The following is a 14,112-nucleotide window of genomic DNA, read 5'->3' on the forward strand; positions in this document are numbered from 1 at the left end:
GGAAGGATATTTTCCTTTGTCATATGGTAAATTTTTTATTGATGATAAGTAGTAGTAAGAGAGAAATGTGAAGTTGAGAAGAGAAATGTGGAAGTGAAGGAAATGTCATTGCCAAGGTTTGCTGAGTGATCCCGAGTTTGATGTTTAGATCTAAGTTTTGTGACCTAATCTACAAGGTTTGATAATGATTGGTTTGGTTGGAAGAACAAAGGAAAGAAGAACATAATAGTAGATTACATGTTTGAGTAGTTAGCTCTTCTTGTAGTTGAAATTGCATGTTTGGACAATAGTCTCATCTTGCATACATTGTACTACAACTCCTAATAGGGTTGGAATCTCCTAACATGGATTCAAAGTCTCCTAATAGAGACTCTATGTACTAAATGTTGTAATAAACTCCTAATAGGGTTCATCCTCTAACAAGGGATATTTATATTAGTACATCATCTTGTGGGCATCATTCCAGTTGGTGTTTTCCCTCTGATGAAGGGTTTCTCTAGTTAACATATCTGGCATAAATATCTATGTGCATCTTATTATGGTTGTTGTTTGCTTTGGTTGAATGGTTAAGTTTGTTTAAAGAAGATGAATGTTTTAATTATCAAATAACTTATTCACCCCCCCCCCCCCCCCCCCAAATTTATCTTGGTGGACTATTGTTTCTAACATCACCTACCTATGCAGAGCTAATGTAACTAATGATTTGATCCCAAGATCACTAGTTTTAAAGTTATGTAGTGACGCATATATGAACTAAGGGACATGACAAGTTTTTGCATCAAGTGAGATGATTGTGTCAAATCCAAATGGAATTTGATCTCTCTAAAATGAGATAGGTTATTTTAGACCTTAGTATGACTATTCTATAAAATTTCATAATTCACTAATAGCCTTGACAAGATCTAAGTTATGACCCTTAGAAGATTGACCTCCAAATGCACTTAGAGCACCTTAGAGACTCTTTAGTATAGGAAGGCCATGAAATTTTGAGGCTCTCCATGGCTAGAACAAGGGTTTCACTAAGGTTCACCTTCCCATTCAAAGCTAATGGTGCTAATGATTCAATGCCAAGATTAGTGGTTTCAATGTTACAAAGTGATGCACCTATGAACTAAGGCACACTATAAGTTTTGGGATCAAGTGAGATCATTGTTCCAAATCTAAATAGAATGTGTTCTCTTCGAAATAAGATAGGTTATTATAGGGCTCAGCATGAACATCTTGTAGCATTCAACATTTCAATGATATCCCCCATGACCTCCATGTTACGACCCTTGGAAGATCAACCTCCAAACATATTTAGAGCACCTTAGAGACTCTTCAGTAAGGGGTGGCCATGAACATTAGATGCTATTTGTAGCTAGAAAAAGGGTGTTACTAGGGTTCACCCACCCATTTAGAGATAAATCCAATGATGATTCAATTCCAAGATCAATAGTTTCAAAGTTATGTAGTGATGCACCTATGAACCAAGGAACACTTCAAGTTTTCACATCGAGTGAGATCATTGTGCTGAATCCAAAAAGAATGTGATCTCTCTAAAATGACATAGCTTATTTTAGTCCTTGGAAATATTGTCTTGTAGCATTCAATGTTTCACTGATAGCCCCCATGATATTTGAGTTATGATCCTAATAAGACTGACCTTGAAACGTACTTAAAGCACCTTGGAGACTCTTCAATATGAGGTGGCCATGAACATTGGAGGCTCTAAACATTTGGAACAAGGGTGTCACTGGGATTCAACCACTCATTTAAATCTAGTGCATCGATGATTCAATGCCAAGATCAACTACTTTAAAGTTACACAATGATGCACCTATGAACTGAGGCACATTGAAGTTTTGGGATCGAGTGAGACCATTGTGCTAAATCCAAATAGTATGTTATATCTCTCAAATGAGATAGGTTATTGTATCCCTGGCATAAACATCTTTTAGTATTTGACAGTTCACTGATAGCCCCTAGGGGGCTTTGAGTTATGATAGTCAAAATATTAACCTCAAAACACACTTAGAGCACCTTGGAGACTCTTTGATATGGGGTGTCCATGAACGTTGGAGGCTCTCTGTGGCCAAAACAAGGGTGGCACTAAGGTTCACTCACCCATTTGGAGCTAACGGAATTAACAAATAAATTCCATGATTGACAGTTTCAAAGTTATATAGTGATGCATTTATGAACTAAGGAACACTATATGTTTTAGCATCGAGTGAGATTTCCATACAAAATCTAAAATAAAACTAGCTACACTGATTTTTTTTACAACCAATTCACATCTAGAGCCCTCACCTCCACTCTTCAATGTGTATTTCACCATTTCATATACCATTTTATTATTATTATCCTTGCAAGATCTTTTTAACACCCCTTATAGAAACATGCGTTAAACTTGAATAAGCCACCACATGTTGAATACTTCTCATTTAAGAAAGCATCTCTATAAAATAAGAAACCATCAACTCTAGGACATAAAAATTGATCTATCAAGTCTCTTGGTGACATTGGAAGCCCACTAGCACCATAATTCTCCAACATTTCTTTACTATACAAAGTAGAATAGATGGAGCATAATAGTTCATGGTGCATATAAAACTCTTATGATATTCACAACAACATGTATTTCAAATTTTAAGTGGCCCACAACAAAATAGCTTCAAGGATACAAAAGCCATTTGTGATATATTCAATCCTAGATGACTCTCTTTAAATTATTTAAACAACATAGTTTGACTTACCTCCAAATAATTTTTAGGATGTGGCATGCTTTCTATAATGCTACTTCTCAACTTCAACATGTCTTTAGGATTGGGTGATACTCTTGAGCTAGAGTGCAAAAACTATATAATTTCTTGCTTCACATGATTGGTTAGCTTCTAATCAAAATGTGAAAATCTCCCACCAAAAGCCCATGTATCATTTTGAAGAGGATCATTAATTCTCTCATGTTTACTAAGTGCTCTTCTCAAAGTAGTATGATTTAAGTTCAAGTCAATACAATTTGTCTCATATATCTACCCTTTCTCAAATGATGACTTACCAAAGAGGTTGTAATAACCCTTCGAGCAGCTCTCTTATCCTTCTCCCTACTATTTTTTTCAATTCTATTGAGAGCACTAATTTCTTAATTTTATCATTGACATAAGTCTTCAATTTAGAAAGCCTAGGTCTCATCTTTTGCATCTTTAATAAGTACATAAAAAGTTGATATTGCTCCACCATTATCTTGTTCTAGAACAACACCTTATATAGTCTTGAATCCCATAACTAAATGGTTCTTTGCGATTTTTTTCCTTCCAAATTAGTAAGAATCATTTCATTAATTTCAACTATCCATTTTGGTTTTCTAGGACCTTCATGTTGGTTATAATTAGGAGATATGTGACATTCTTATGAATTTTCATTTTTGACATGGTCAATCATGGCATTTACATTATGAACTAGTAAATTTTCACTCTCCAAAATTTTATTGCTAGCATTATGATTATCAATTGGTATATTTTCATTCCCTAAATGAAGATATTCATTTTTTGACTCTATGATTTCACCTTTGATCAATACATCATCAACTTGATTGATAATTAACATACCTTGTCTCTTCCTTCAATGATTTACCTGGTCCCTTTTCGTATATGTTGCAATGTCTTCATTCAATTCCTTCCTTTTGCATTTATCCTTTTTATAACTATATCTCCCCATTTAGACAACAATACCAAACAACTAATCAAATCTTGTAGTAACCTTTTTGGTTGAATGGGTCCCAAACAATATTTTTCCTCCAAACCCATGAAAATGACCCCAAAAAAATATGATTGTCGGGTCTATAGTGCCAGAGAATATTTTGGGAAAAATATGCAAGTAAAATAATTTGAGTACCCAATCCCATATTGGGTATTTGATATTATCTGATATCTGATTAAAGATCAGATACCTAATATGATATCAAGTACCCAAAATGATTGCCCAAAATTTGGAGGAAAATAAATTAGGCAAGTGTGGGAAATTAAAAACTATTATATATTACTATATTATTATTATTAAATAGGATATAGAAAAATATAATTATAATAATAATTATTATTATAATAATAATAATAATAATAATTATTATTATTATAATAGTAATAATAATTATAATTATAATAATTATTATTATAATAGTAATAATTATTATTATTATTACATAGTAATGGGGTTATAGACTAGGGTAATTGATGCAATAGATTTAATGGGGTCATGGTCTAGCCCATGACCCCATTGGACCCATTGCATCGATTACCCTATGTCCCTAGTGTTCCTACCTAGGACTAGATGTTGCAATGCAATCAGTCCCATTTGACCAATGGCATCGATTACCATATGTCCCTAGGGGTCCAAGGACCCTTATGGACACATGTCATGATGCAATGGTGTTTTGGGCTAGCCAATGACCCCATTTGACCCATTGAATCAATTACCCTATGTCCCTAGGGGTCCTTGAACCCCTAGGGACACATGTCATGATGCAATGGGTTGAATGGTCTTGATCCATTGCATCAATTACCCTATGTCCCAAGGGGCCCTAAGATCCCTAGGGACACATGTTGTGATGCATCAATTGCCCTATGTCACTAGAGGTCCTAGGACCCTTAGTGACAAATGTCATGATGTAATGGGTCAAATGAGTTTGTGGCCAGCCCACGACTATACTGGACCCCTTACATCAATTACCATAAGTCCTTAGGGGTCCTAATAAACCTAGGTACACATGTCATGATGCAATGGGTTGAATGGGGCGATGGGATAGCTTATGACCCCATTTAACTCATAACATCTATTACCCTATGTCGCTAGGGGTTCTAGGAACCCTAGGGACACATCGTGCAACACAATGGGTTAAATTGGGTCATGGGTTAGCCCATGACCCCATGAGATCCATTGCATCAATTACCCTATGACAACTTTAACAAAAATCCATATTAACACATTTTAGACCTAGTAAAACTTTCTTTGAATGAAGTACTTTCATACCTTTCTCACTCATGTGCCCAAGTCTATTGTACCATAGCTTTGTATCAGAATCTACAGCAACTATTTGTTCTCCCTACTCAACTACAACAATTGTTACTGAACATTCATTTTTCTCTGAATGAATTAAAGGAGAAGGAAAAATATGATGTGTACAAAGATATAAGATGCCTACTTTCACACCTTTTTCTACTACAAGGGAACCTTTTGGAACCTTCCAATTTTTATCATTAAAAGTAACTACACAACCTTGGAACATGCCTTACCTCATGTAGTAGCCAATGATTCCCATTCTGCAACTTAATCTTAACTTTTCCCTTTCAAAAAATTTGATAACATTCATTGTCTGCCAAATAAACAAGTCCAAAATTCCCTTGGACATAACCAATGAAATAACCTCTATGAGGTGTAGCATGAAATTAAGCATCAAAATTTAAAACCCATGAATCATCAACACTTTCTAAAAATAGAAGCAAAGCATCCTCTTCAAATTTTTTACTTACCACATTTGCCTCCTTGTCTCCATCTGATTTATCTCCTTCATTTTTCTTTTGATTCTAGCAATCTTTCTTTTTATGCCTTGGCTTTCCACAGTACCAACAATCATTCAATCCTCTCGATTGAGACCTCCTCCCCTTTGACTTTCCTCTTGATTTCCCATGATTTATAGAGTTACTTCCTCTCTTAGTCATTCCACCCCTACATTGTGCATTCAAAGCACTTCCTGATGTAGATCCACCTAAGGTTTTCCTACAAGTTTCCTCACTCAAAACAACACTGATCACATCATCATATTTTAGGGTACGAGATTTAGGAATAGAGTTACTCACAGCCATTACCAAGCCATTCCAACTTTCAGACACATAACACAACATCAAGAGAGCCCTAATTTCTTCATCAAAATTGATGCCCATAGAAGATAATTGACTAGTAATGATATTAAACCCATTTAAATGATCTGTAATAGATCCACCTTTTGCCATTTTCATATTAAATAAATGCTTCATGAGAAATACCTTGTTTGAAGCGAAAGGCTTTTCATATAGTTTTTCCAGGGTTTGCATCAATTCTTCTATCATCTTCACTTTTATAATATTAAATGTCACCAATGGTGCCAGGCATAATCGAATGCTTCCAAGTGCCTTTCTATCCAAAAGATCCTATTCGTTATTTGACATTGATCCCTAATTCTTGGCTTTGCCTTCCAATGGCTTCCATAAATCCATCTAATAAAGATAGTCTTCCATTTGCATCTTCTATAACTAAAGTTTTTTCTATTAAAACTATCAACCCTCAACTTACCCTCATTTGCCATCGCTCCCACTCAACTATGAGCCTTTCCTATAGAGGATAACTGAAAAATAACCTCCCTCTAATACCACTTGTTAGGATTAAACCACTTATACATGTCATGATGCAATGGGTCCAATGGGGTCATGGGCTAACCTAAAACCCCATTTGACCCATTACATCCATTATCTTATGTTCTTATGGGTCTTAGGACCCTTAGGGTCACATGTTACAATGAAATTTGTCAAATGGGGTTGTTGGCTACCCCACGACCCAATTTCACCCACTACATTGATTACCCTATGTCTCTAGGGGTCCTTGGACCCTTAGAGACACATGTCACAATCCAATGGGTCCAATGGGGTCATGGGCTAGCCCATAACCCCATTGGATCCATAACATTGATAAACTCTATGTCCCTAGGGGTCCTAGGATCCCTGGGAACACATGTCACAAGAAAAATGGTCAAATGGGGTGTTGGATTATCCTACAACCCCATTGGATCCATAACATTGATTACCCTACGTCCTTAGGTGTCCTATGACCCCTATGGACACATGTTATAATGAAATGGGGTCATTGGCTAGCCTAAGACCCTATTATACCTATTGCATGGATTAATATATGTCCCTAGGGGTCCTAGGAACCCTAGGTATACATGTCATGATGAAATATTTCTAATGGGGTTGTGGGTTAGCTTGCAACCCCATTTGAGCCATTGCATCTATTACCCTATGTCGCTAGAGTTCTTAGGACCCATAAAGACAAATGTCAATTGCATTGCATTGAATGGGGTCATGGGCTAGCCCACCACCCCATTCAACCCATTGCATCGATTCCCTATGTCCCTAGGGGTCCTAGGATCCATAGGGACACATGTTTTGATACATTGGGTTGAATGGGATCAAGGGCTAGCCTACGATGCCATTCAATCCAGAACAATGATTACCCTATGTCCCTAGGGGTCCTAGGACTGTTAAGGACACACGTTGCAATGCAATGTGTCCAATGGTATTTTGGGATAGACTACGGCCCCATTGGACCCATTTCATCAATTACCCTATGTCCCTAGTGGTCTGAAGAACCCTTGGGACACATGTTGTGATGCAACATGTCCAATAGAGTTGTGGGCTAGTCTATGTCCCCATTGAACCCATTGCATCAATTACCCTATGTCCCTAGGCATCCTAGGACCCCTAGGGGTACATGTCATGATGCAATGGGTCTAATGGGTTCATGGGATAGCCTATGACCACATTTGACCCATTACATCGATTACCCTATGTCCCTTAGGGTCTTAGGACCCCTACAGATAAATTTCATGATTTAATGGCCCCACGACCCCTTTCAACCTATTCCATCGATTACCCTATGTGGCACATGTCATGATGCAAGGTTTCAAATGGGGTTGTGGGCTAAATTTTGACCCTATTCAAACCATAGTATTGATTATCCTATGTCCCTAGGGTTATTAGGACCCATAGGTACACAAGTTATTATGCAATGGGTCTAATGGGGTCATGCGCTATCCCACAACCACATTGGACCCCCTACATCAATTACTCGATGTCCCTATGGATCCTAGGATCCCTAGGGACACATGTTGTGTCAATTTCCCTATGTCCCTAGGGGTACTAGGATCCCTAGGGGTACATATTGCAAAGGAATGGGTCGTGGACTAGCCCACAACCCTATTGGACCCATTGCACCATGACATGTATATAGGGTAATTGATGTAATTGTTCTAATGGGGTTGTGGGCTACTCTACAACCCCATTTGACCCATTACATCAATTACCCTATGTTCTTGGAGGTCATAGGACCCCTTAGGACACATGTCATTGTGCAATTAGTCCAGTAGGGTTATAGGATATCCTATGACCCCATTGCACCCATTGCATCAATTACCCTATATCCCTAGGAGTCCTAGGACCCCCACAGACACATGTCATGATTTAATGGGTAGAATCTCATTTGACCCATTGCATCATGACCCAATGTCTCTAGGGGTCCTAGGAACCCTAGCCCACAACCCCATTCAACTAATTTCATCAATTACCCTATGATAGGGGTCCTAGGAACCCAAGGGACACATGTCATGATGCGATGGGTAGAATGGGGTCATGGGCTAAGCTGTGAGCCCATTCAACCCATTACATTGACTATCCTATGTACCTAGTGGTCCTAGGACCCCTAGTGACACATGTTGTGAGGCAATGGATCAAATGGTGTCTATTTCCCTATGGGTATTAGGACCCTAGGGACATATGTCATGATCCAATGGGTTGAATAAGGTCATGGGTTAGACTACAACCTCATTTGACCCATTACATCGATTACCCTATGTCCCTAATGCACACATATCATGATGCAATGGGACTAATGGAGTGTTCTTTCCTACAACCCCATTCGATGCACTATATTGATTACCTTATTTCCCTAGGGTCTTACATATGTCATGATGCAATGGGTTGAATGACATCCTAGGTTAACCTACGACCTCATTTGACCCGTTGCATCAACTACTCTATGTCCCTAAGAGAGACATGTCACAATAAAATGGGTCTAATGGGGTGGTGGGCTATCCTATGACCTTAATCAACCCATAACATCAATTAACCTATGTCCCTAGGGGTCCTAAAACCCTCAGGGACACATGCTAGGATTCAATGGGTTGAATGACATCACAAAAGATACACATGTTTCTATGCAATGGGTTGAATGCAGTCACGATATAACCTATGACCCCATTGCACCCATTGTATTGATTACCCTATGTCCTTATGGGTCCTAGGACCCCTAGGGGCACATGTCATGATGAAATGAGTTGAATGGGCTTGTGGGATAGAACACAACACCAAATGATCCATTGTAGTGATTACTCTATATCCCTAGGTGACCTAGGACCCCTCGGGACACATGTCATGAGGCAAGGGGACAAATGGGTTCGTGGGCTAGCTTATGACCATATTTGACCCATAGCATTGATTACCCTATCCCCCTAGTGGTTTCATGACCCAAGGGACATATATCATAATGCAAGGGTTTGAATGGGGTCATCAGCTAACCTACAACCCTATTGAACCCACTGCATCGATTACCCTATCTCCCTAAGTGTCTTAGGATCCTTAGAAATACATGTCATGATGTAATAGGTCCAATGTGGTTATTGGATAGCCCATCACCCCATTTGACCCTTTCCATCAATTATCTTATTTCTTTAGGGGTCCTAAGACCCCTAGTGATACATGTCACAATGCAATGTGTCCAATGGGTTCTTGGGATACTCTATAACCCCATTGGACCTATTGCATCAATCGCCCTATGTCCCTAGGAGTCCTAGAACCACATGGTACACATGTCAAGATACAATAGGTCCAATGGAATCATCACTTCATGTCCCTAGGGGTCTTGGGACCCCTAGGGACACATATTTTGATTTAATGGGTTGAATGGTGTCATGGCATAGCCCACAACCCCATTCGACCCATTGCATCAATTGCACTATATGCTATGAACCCTAGGGACACATTTCACAATGCAATGAGTTGAATGGGGTATTGGGCTAGCCAATGACCTCATTGAAGCCATTACATTCATTACCTTATGTACACAGTGGTCCTAGGACCCCTAGTGACACATGTCATGAGGCAATATAGTGAATACAACCCCATTCGACCCATTGAATCCATTATACTATTTCCCTATAGGTCTTAGGGCCCTTAGGGATATATGTTGCAGTGCAATGTGTCAAATGGAGTTATGGGCTAGATTAAAACCCCATCCAAGTCATTACATTGATTAACCTATCTCCTAAGGTGTCCAAGGACCCTTAAGGACATACGTCACAATGCACTCAGTCAAATGGGGTCATTGGCTAGCCTATGACCCCATTAAACCCATTACATTGAATACCCTATGTCCATAAGGGACACATATCATGATGCAATGGATCCAATAGTGTGCTGGGAAATCCTAAAACCCCATTTGATCAATTTCATTGATCATCATATGTCTTAGGAACCCTAGGGACACATGTCATGATGCAATGGGTTGAATGGGGTCATGGGATAGCCCACAACCTCATTCAACCTATTGTATCAATTACCTTATGTCCCTAGTGGTCCTAGGACCCCTAATGACACATGTTGTGAGAAAATGGGTTGAATGGGGTCGTAGGCTAGCCTAGGACCCCATTTGTCCCATTGCATTGATTACCCATTTTCCTATGGATCTTAGGATGCTTAGACACGTATGTCATAATGTAATGGGTCAAATGGGGTTGTGGGCTAGACAACGACCCCATTCAACCCATTACATCAATTTCCCTAGGTTCATATAGGTCCTAAGACCCCTAAGGACACATGTCATGTTGCAATGGGTTGAATAAGGTTGTGGGCTAGTCTACAACCTAATTCAACCCATTACATCAAATACCCTATGTCCCTAAGGGATGTGTCATGATGCAATGGGTCGACTAGGGTGATGGGAAATCTTACAACCCCATTCAACCCATAGCATCAATTACATTATGTCCCTAAGGTTAGTAGGAGCCTTAGGGACACATGTTGCAATGCAATGGGTTGAATGGGTTCGTGGGCTATACATGTCATGATGCAATGGGTCGAATAGGGTCATGGGCTAGTGTATGACTACATTAAAACCATAAAATCGATTACCCTATGTTACAAGGGGTGCTAGGACCCCTACGGGAACATGTCACAATGCAATAGGTCCAATCAGGTCATGGGCTAGTCTAGGACCCCTTTAGACCTGTGACATTGATTATCTTATGTTCCTAAGTGTCCTAGGACCCCTAAGGACACATGTCATGATGAAATGGTTTGAATGGGGTCATGGGATAGCCTATGACCCCATTGGACCCATTTCATCAATTACTTTATGTCCCTAGAGGTTCGAGGACCCCTAGAGACACATGTTGTGATGTAATTGGTTGAATGGGGTTGTCGACTAGGCCATGACCCCATCCAACCCATTTCAACAATTACCTTATGTCCCTATGGTCCTAGGAACCCTAGGGGGTAGGTTAATTGATTTGTTGGGTCAAATGGGCCCACGAGCCTAATCAATTCATACCATCAATTACCTTATGTACTTAAGGGTCCTAGGACCCCTAGGGACACATGTCATGATCCAATGGGTTGAATGGGGTCCTGGGAGTTCCCATGACTTCATTCAACACATTGTATTGATTATCCTATGAACCCTAGGTAAAAATGTCACAATGTAATGGGTCAAATGGGGTTGTGGACTAGCCCACCACCCCATTCGAACCATTGGATTGATTACTTTATGTCTCTAGGGGTTCTAGGATCCCTATGGACACATGTTGAGATGGAATGGATCTGACACATGTTGTGATGTAATAGATCCAATGGTCTTGGCTAGACTACAACCCCATTGGATCCACTACATTGATTAACCTATGTCCATAGTGGTCCTAGGTCCTCTAGGGACACATGTTATGATGCAATGGGTCAAATGGGGTCATGGACTAGTCTACATCTCCATAGGACCCATTGCATCAATTACCCTATGTCCCTAGGTGTCCTAGGCCCCATATGAACACATGCCTTGATGCAATGGGTCAAGTGGGTTTGTGGGATAACCTATGACCCCATTGGACCCATTGCATCCATTACCTATGTCCTTAGGGATCCTAGGACCCCTAGCAACACATGTTGTGATTTAATGGGCACATGGCTTTGTTCAACTCATTACATCAATTACCCTATGTCTCTAAGGGTCCTAGGACCCCTAGGGACACATGTCATGATGCAAGGGGTCAAATGGGGTTGTGGACTACCTGACAACACTATTGACCCATATCATTGATTACCCCATTGGATCCACTACATCAATTACCCTATGTCCCTAAGGGTCCTAAAATCCCTAGGGACACATGTTCTGATGCAATGGGTCCAATGGGGTCATGGGCACCCATTGTATCGATCAACCTATGTCTCTAGGGGTCCTAGGACCCTTAGGGAGACATGTCACGATGCAATGGGTCCAATTGGGTTGTGGGCTAGTTGAAGACCCCATTAGACCCATTGCATCAATTACTTTATTTCTCTATGGGTCCTAGGACCCCTAAAGACACATGTAATGATTTAATGGATCAAATGGGGTTGTTGGCTAGCCCACAGTCCCATTTGACCGATTGCATCAATTACCATATATCCCTATGGGTCCTAGGAACCCCAGAGATACATTTCATGATGAAATGGGTTGAATGGGGTCATGGGCTAGCCTACAACCTTATTTACCCATAGCATCAATTACCCTATGTCCCTAGGGGTCCTAGGAACCCTAGGGACACATGTCATGGTGTAATAGATGAAATGCTTTCATGGGTTAGCCCATGACCCCATTGGACCCATTCCATCATAGCAGGTGTCCCTAAGGGACTCACTACATCAATTACCCTATGGTGCTAGGGGTCTTAGGATCCCTAGGGACATATGTCATGATGCAATGGGTCTAATGGGATTGTGGTCTAGCCTATGACTCCATTGGACCCATTGCATTGATTACCCTACATCCCTAGGGGTCCTAGTACCCCTAGCGATGCATGTTGTGATGCAATGGGATTGATGAGGTCATGGGCTAGCCCATGGCCTTATTGGACCCATTGAATCGATTACCCTATGTTCCTAGAGGTCCTAGGTCCCTTAGGGACACATGTCACAATCCAACCCCAAGAGACATAGGATAATCAATTCAATGGGTCCAATGGTGTCGTAGGCTATCCTACAACCCCATTCGACCCATAGCATCAATTACCCTATGTCCATAGGGATCCTAGGACCCCTAGGTGAACATGACATGTTGCAATGGGTCTAACGAGGTCACGGGCTAGCCCATGAGCCCACTTAATGCATTGCATCAATTATGCTTTTTCTCTAGGATTCCTAGGACCCCTAAGGATAGATGTTGCTATGTAATGTTTCCTATCCCATTCAACCCATTGCATCTATTACCATATGTCCCTAGGGGTCCTAACACCCCTAAGGATGTAGGATAATTGATCATACACCATTCACATGCAAGTATGGGGTAAGTAACCATAGAAATTCATAAAAATAATCAATCCATCTATCATCATAAGATAATTGAAATCACTATTTACTAGCATCATCATTGAAAGAGTAATCATGAACACATGAATTAACTTAGTATCAAGTAGCTCATCAAGTATAGAAATTGAGTCTAAAATAACATCCATTCACATCCTATAACCAGGTATGACTAACCATAAAACATAACCATATGGCCTAAAATAATCTTGTAATCCAACATCAAAAGTAAACTCGGGGTAGGCATTACAAGTATGGCGTAAGAAGGGATGATTAGTTTGACCATTAAGAGGACATAATTGGGAAATTGTGGAACCCAATAAGTAAAAGGTGTGACATGATGTAATTAAATATTTATTTATTATTGACTATATGGGTATATGTAGGATTATGGTGAGCCAAAAAGTGGAAATGTGAAAAAAGTGGAATTTGAAAACATCTAAAAGTGTTTTAAAATTTGCATTAATTTTTTTCCACCCATCCTAATTTTCCACCCATCCTAATACTAAGGAAAAAAGGTTAGGCCAAATCGTATTGGGTATTTGATCCATTATTGTGTACCTAATATCATATCGAGTATCCGTTATGAGATCAGCTACCCGAAACTTGCCACTTGGAAATTTAAAAAAAAAAACCTGAGAGAAAATAATGAATTTGTGATTGAGTTTGGTTTGTGCTACCTCTATTCTAGGTATCGAATATAGGAATGAGTACA

The sequence above is a fragment of the Cupressus sempervirens genome, chromosome 1 (assembly GCF_028749045.1).
Source record: "Cupressus sempervirens isolate cs-2001-9-10 chromosome 1, ASM2874904v1, whole genome shotgun sequence".
NCBI classification, from domain to species: Eukaryota; Viridiplantae; Streptophyta; class Pinopsida; order Cupressales; family Cupressaceae; genus Cupressus; species Cupressus sempervirens.